The 7,233-nt window shown below is 45.4% G+C and overlaps 1 pseudogene; it reads right to left on the bottom strand.

The window, feature by feature from the left end:
• Window positions 1-1,593: 1,593 nt before the first annotated feature.
• LOC121842198 lies at window positions 1,594-6,042 on the bottom strand (annotated as a pseudogene).
• Between the last annotated feature and the right edge of the window lie 1,191 nt (window positions 6,043-7,233).

Below are 7,233 nucleotides of genomic sequence, written 5' to 3'. Positions count from 1 at the left end.
GCATTGACAATGTTTGGCATGTCCATGCTCAGCCATAATGCAGTTTACAGTAGGCCTAGCCCCTATCTCAGTGTTAATGAGATTGAGCCCATGCAATTACTTAGAACAATGTGCAAACTGGTTCTAGTTAGCCTATTTGGCAAAGATAGGATAGGTCTATAGTTTATTATTTCGTTTATGTAAGCAATTTAACAAAACTATAACGGATTAACATTAGAATTGGAGTTGATTCCATGGCAATACATAAAAAAACTGTAAATACACAACCTCAAGCAACCACATATTTAGCCATGGAGCATGTTCTGATTGGCCAGTGAGGGGTCAAGCCTCGACACACCCACAACTTGTTAATTCATCAAAACCTAGCTCTTTTGTGCCAACTCCAGCAAGTGAGCCAATATTTGTGATAGGGAAAATAGAAAAATATTTCTGACACAACCCTGAACCTGTAGCAATATTACCTGCGCTTAAAATGTACCATTGTGTTTGGTTTATTAAAATAATAAAGAGTATTACAATGTAAACATATCTGGGTCCATTCTCTCGGCATTGTGACCAGATTTCCTGGTCCTTCCATGGGCAGGTAGCCTAGTGGTTAGAGTGTTGGAGTTGTAACCAAAAGGTTGCAAGATCAAATCCCTGAGCTGACAAAGGTAAAAAATCTGTTATTCTGCCCCTGAACAAGGCAATCTTCCCTAGGCCATCACTGAAAATAAGAATTTGTTTTTAACTGACTTGCCTAGTTAAATAAATAATTTTTAAAGGAGTTATTGTTTCAAAATAATGTCATGCTTAGTCAATCATTTTACTTTTTAGCACAAAGTATATTGATGAGTTAAATTGTTTGACCAACCAGATCTGCACACTTGTAAGATGTCCAGATACAATGCAGTGTAGGCCGTCATTGTAAATAAGAATTTGTTCTTAATAACTGACTTGCCTAGTGAAATAAAAGTTTTTAAAAAATGATACAAAATATTCAATGCATGCCTGACTACCTCTGGATGTGGTCAGAAAGATCTGATTACAATTAGTTCACAATGTGTATTTTGATTGTCTACACCTGTCAAAAAAAATGTAATCTTAACTGATTGAGACTGAAATGTCCTTCAAACACTCAGAGCCATCTAGCTGTAAGTGTCATCCCCAAGGCTTACATGAAAGGTTCAGCATCAGTGTGTGTGTGTGATCCCACTACAACTGTTGTCTGCTAAAATACATACTGCATATCTCCCATGATGACATGTCTGGCAAAACAAAGCTCAATGACGGAGACACACTTCCTCCTGGTAAGGGTCAGTGTCCCTTGTTTCACCCTAATGTCAAAACCTTGCTCATAATATATTAACCCCTGATTATAAATTATCTTGTTTCTATAAAACAAGTTTCCACGTCGGTAAAAGCAGTGCTGAAAGATATATAGTACTCCTGACTGACTTGCCATATGGACCAGAATGAGATATTTGGACATTTTGGTGCTCAAATAGTGAACAAAAACAGTTACCATCCCACTCAACTAAAATGTCTTTGTTTGGTGTTTAAAACCAATAAACAATTAAATCCCCATAATGACTGGTGATATGCACACAAAAGAAAGAGAAAATAAATTTTTTAATACATTTATTTCATGCATATTACAGCAGGCAGTGTCAATTTAGTGCAAAAATAAAGCCATAGAAATGTGACTATGTCATTGTAATCAATGATGATAACAACTGCAAATGGCACACTTAAATGTATAAATGTGCCATTTGCAGTCGTCATCATCATATGTTTTAATGCATGGTGTACATAATTTACTGCAGTTTCTAACAGAATATATTCCATGTGGGAAAGCTCATCTCCATACACTCTATAGGTTACAATGAGTTATGACATTGTAGTTTCTGGATGTGCACTCTTGTTGTGAGGGCCAGTACTCTATCCATGTCTGTTCTCCTAGGACACCACCGTAGTGCTGCGGTTGACATCTGGCTCATCTTTCTTCTGCATACTGCAGCTCTCTTCCACACACGTGCACACGTCTCCAAGAGACAGTCTACTCAGAGTACCACCCTCCCTCTGTGGGTGGTAGAACTTCACACAGTTCTTCTGGTTGTAGTATTCATATACAGAGACGGCAGCTGGCTGTAGAACTCCCACTTCCTGCACTCTGTGGATCTTAAAGGATATTTTGTCTTCTAACTTATGAGACACCTTGTCCAGATATAGGATGAGAGATCCTTTTTCAGACAGGACTTTGTTCATCTCAAACTTCTCTATGTAGCGCTCCCTCCCCATGGACAACATTTTCAGATCGTCTGTGTCCACAATGAAGCCGGTCAGCAAGCCGATGTCCAGAATAGACAGGGTTGCATCTCTCTGAATTACGATACAACACATCAATAGTGAGCGTAAATGACTCCTTGGCATCCTCGTGGCTTGTTTTGTCCATCTTTGTGAGGGTGACAGAGAGGTCAAAGCTTTCACAGTCACTGTCCTTTTCCTCTGGCAGGGCATAGTACAATGTCACCACCGACAAGGTCGCCTCACCATTTCCTGAGGCTTTTACAGTCAAGTCCTTGTCTATGGAGTTGACCATGTTCGTACGAGTGTGGATCTGGTTCTTGTTGTTAATGGCCCACCTGGTGACTGATGGTCTGCCGGCCACCTCTAGGTTGATGTTCAAGTGAAAGTATTTCAGGTCCTTCACGTGGCTCCAATACTCAGCCACAGCCTGGAACACCATGATGGTGGACTGTGTGGATCCGTATCCCCTCCCACCTTCTTCTGCTTGTTGAGCCACCTGACTATGGGGCCGGCCTCTTCGAAGGCCTTCACCTTGACCAGGGCAAGCAGGGCGTGCGACGTGGCCTCCAGCGTGTACTCGTGACCACCAGGGACCGGCCAGTGGTCTAGTTGTGGAGAGGCGAACTTCAGAAGGGTCTCCTTGTTGAATTTTGCAGCATTGGCCAGAGCATAGGAGATCATAGCTACAGCATATAAGGGTTAGTCAGGTGGGGCAGACGCTTCTCAAGGTACGCTACTGCCTTAGCCATACTGCCTTGTAGGCTGTTGACAGACTGCTCACACATTGAGCTTGCTTCCTGCATGGCGATGAGAACAAAAGCTGTCATGGAGCGTCATTGTCTGATCCCCTCACGTTACCCGTCATCTCTGCGTGAATGACAGGAGCAAACTCATTGAAGATGCCATCTGGCTGTTGTGTGTTCAGGATCAGCCACTTGACAGCAGTACAGAGCACGTTTTCCTGAACAACAATAAATGTAACTGACATGGCAAACACCTTCACCACGTATGCTGTCAGCCAGGTGCTGCTCTGTCTGCTGACCCAGGCAGCATAGGAGCCATCTTCTTTACGGTAGGCCAGCTCACGTTGGTAACCAATGTTGATGTACTTGATGGCTGTGTTCCGTCTGTCCAGGCCAATATCCTCCCACTTTTTGGTGTTGTCCAAGTAGTGTGTAGCAATGACAGGCAGGGTCATGTAGATCATGTTCTGTTCCCCCAGATCCGACTGGCTGAACTATCAGACTGCCCAGAGAGTCTCCACTGATGGCTTGCTCCACCAGCACACTGGTCTGCTCTCCACCTGTCACACTGATCAGTGTGTAAGCATCAGAGTTTGGCACCTGGTTCTTTGGAACTTCACTGGGTATGTGACGTCTGCTCACCACCATGTTTAGCCGGGTTCAGGAGTACGTTGGTTTCCTTCTTGACCAGCACTCCCTCAGCCACAACGCGCAGATCCTCTTCACCCCGTCATTGCTGACGGAGTTTTTCACAGATGCCTTGACCTCAATGGAGTACATGCCCAGTTTCATAGGGATGATGACATAGGGGACAACCCGGTGGACATGGCGTCACGTTCACTTCCTGCCTGTACTTACCCTTCTTGCTTGCCGAGCTGCACACCTCGTCATTCTCCATTAGCTCCACACACACACAGTGATGGGGTCTTCGCTGTTGTTGTGGAGGATTGCTTTGACCTCCAGCTGTTCATTGCGGACGGCTGAGTAGGGCAGCTTGAGGTCGATGAAAACTCCTTTGTGAACTATCATCTCAAACGGATCTGCCACACAGATACCATGAATTTTAGACAGGCTGATGGCTGTTATTTCCCAGGTGGTGATGGAATCCTTTAGGTAGATGTTCCTTATTACAGATGTGGACTCACAGTGCTTGTTTTGGGCAGGGCATTCAGGAAGATTGGTGTCCTCCACATCCAGCTTTCAGGGGAACTGACTACGAAACACAATTTAGTCAGACCCCATGTACGCATCATCATAATCCCCTCACTGCGTGAGAACCAGCAGTGCATCCTGTTTGGATTCTATCTTCTTGGAGGCCATCTCAGTGCAGCAGACAAGGAAGGCTTGACGCAGACGTCCCCATCTGTGATGTACTGGGCCCGTCTGTCACAGGTATATCCCATGGTGTTGTCCTCATCCCCGTCCACACAACACTCCTTGGCCAGACCATTGTACTTACTGGCCATACTAGTGATGGCGTCACTGATGGTCACTGCTCGTCTCCGCCTAGAACTAACAGGACAGCTTGGGTCTGTTCTGTCCCAGTCCCGTTAGCAGTGTTGGTCTCAAATACCAGACCAGCATCGTAGAACACCCCCATATTGTCTGCTCCCCTCCAGCTGTACAGCCTGTAGCATGCTTCTCTATGGTGTCCCAGATCTTGGTCTGTGTGAGACGGTGTTTGCTGTTGAGAACGTTGACTCCCTTGTCTACAGCCACCAGTCCTACTTTAGCTCCCGGGTCTCCAGTGATGGTCAGACTGAAAGCCTTACGAGGCTCATAGAATGCCTTGGGCCTGGTGGATGTCACTTTCAGTGATCCCATGCAGGAGACCTTGATGTCAACCCAGACAGAGTCTGCCACCAGGTCAGCTGCTCCCACATGGTAGTACGCTACGATGCGGAACGACGGAAGCAGCTCCTTGGAGACAGGCACTGACAGTGTCACCAGCGTTGCCCTGTCTTTTGAATCGGCCCACTTTCACCAGCTGACCTCTACTCAGGAACATGTATGTAATGTCATGGATTTGTATGGGGGTGGATCCCAGGTTCAGTTCGATCTTAATGGGTTCTCCCTATCTTCAGCTCATTAGAGTCAACCCCGACATGGAGAAAGTTGCTGGTGGAAGTTCTGTAGGGGAGAGCCTTCATGGTGGCCTCCGCCTGTCTGTTGTGGAGGATCGCCGGGTCCTTGGTCTTCACAGTGATTGCCAGCTCTCTGGCAGATGCCACAGTGTTAAAGTGTAACTTTGGCAAAACCATTTGCCCTGGTCACCCCTTTAGCATTATCTGGAGTCACCTCAACCTCCACTCCAATGGCTGGAGAGTTGTCGGGATTTGTAATGTAAACAGAGACGTCAAAAGGGCATGCCAGGTTTGAAGTATTTGGGCGTTCTCTTGAAGAGGATGGTGTATGGCGAAGTGACAATCTGGATCCCTCTCTTCTCTGCCTCTACCATTTCACCCCCACCCTCTGTTAACACGCTGACTGATACGAAGATGGGCTGTTTGACCAGATCATGGATGTTGTGGAAAGTCTGTGTGATATGTTCCTTTTTCAGACAAGCCACTCCTTTACCGTCTTTGATCTCTACTCTCTGAAGAGAGGCAGGGAAACTCTTTTTTCTCGCTCTCTGTTGTGATGACACCAAACACCACATAGCCTGTCCCTGTCACTTCCTTACCGTATAGATACCTGGCAGTGATGTCAACAGTCAGGTCTTTGTCATCAACGTAGAAGAAGGCTTTAGCTGGGTCAGACTAACCTCGAAGCTGGGCAGAACATACTCCTTGACCTCAAAGTCAGATGAGAAGGTCTTTGAGGAGTGCTCTTGAACCTTGTGACTACATGCCATGTCCCGAAACTGACAATTGCAGGGAGATGGAACTGTCCAGATTTGACTCCCTTGTCTGGGGTGATGATCTCCCTGTAGATGGTGATGTTCTCAGGAGTCATGATCTCCACAGAGATTGCGATGCCTTTGTTATTGGCGACAAACTTGTCCTCAAATATCTCCTGGTTAGAGGCTCCAGGCCTGGAGTCATAGAGAACACTCTGTAGTAGACGGTGCTGGCCGGAGTGTAAATGGTCCTATCAGTCTGGATGAAGATGTATCCAGACTGGAAGGAGACCAAGACAACCTTCTCCAGGAGGCAGTCAGGGAACTTGGCCTGCAGGACCACATACTGCTTCTGCTTGGAGTCATCAAAAAAGAAGTCCTCCTCTGGGATGACCAGTTGTGTCATAGCCTGGAAGTTGTTTGCTTGATCCAGAACCACTGATTTAGAGGCTAGCTCTTTGCTCTGCGTAGGGTGGTTCTTCACCATGATCTTAACATTCAGGGGACCTCCTGCATGGTCCTGAGACTCCACAAAGATGTTCTCATTACTGCCCACACGCAGCAGGTTAGGAGCTGACAACACTAGTAGTGCAGCTCCATCAGATAAGGTAGGTAAGGAGAGGGCTACAGTCAGAGCGGCCAGACACAGCAGTTGCCGACCCACATCTCCCCGCTGATTCTGGGTCTGTAATAGTGTCTTCCCTCTCCAACCCTGGCTTTTATCCTGTCTAGGGTTAGTTCTTTCTGTGGGAGGAGTTTCAGGGGTGAATCCCCGTGGGGTGCGTTACTTCCCAGCAGTAGAGTTGGGAAACCAGCCGCCTTGATAAGAGTAGTTGGAAAGTCCACTGTTAAGCAAAACAAACAGCTCAAAATCTGTCAGAGATATACAGGTTGGAAATGTACTGGACCTGTGGAACTAATCTGATTTACATTAAACCACTGAAATAAACAACTTAATAATACAAAATGTCAGAAAAAAAGTTATATTATTTATCAGCAAATGGACATGGACGTGTTATTATCAAAGCCAAAGCTAACTAACTCCATTAGTTCAGATCTGGTTTCAAGACAAGTCACTGTCAAAACAACAGAAACACCCTAAATGCCAAGGAGAGCTTGGTGCATCTCATCATGAGTCAGCACGCACGCACACACACACACAACTATAATGATGTTCTGTAGTTCTGTACCTACCTAAAAATGCGGTTAAATATGTGTAAAGAAATTAAAACAATTTTATATCCTGAGCTTTATTATATAGCTCTGAAATTTTAGGATCTCTTAAGATGTAATCTGTTTTAAAATACACTATTTGATTAAATATTGAATTTGGCCATTACTACTATAGCCCATTTCTTAAAA

The sequence above is a fragment of the Oncorhynchus tshawytscha genome, unplaced genomic scaffold (assembly GCF_018296145.1).
Source record: "Oncorhynchus tshawytscha isolate Ot180627B unplaced genomic scaffold, Otsh_v2.0 Un_contig_4782_pilon_pilon, whole genome shotgun sequence".
NCBI lineage: Eukaryota > Metazoa > Chordata > Actinopteri > Salmoniformes > Salmonidae > Oncorhynchus > Oncorhynchus tshawytscha.
The sequence above is the reverse complement of the archived record's forward strand: the minus strand, read 5'-3'. Positions and strand labels throughout refer to the sequence as shown.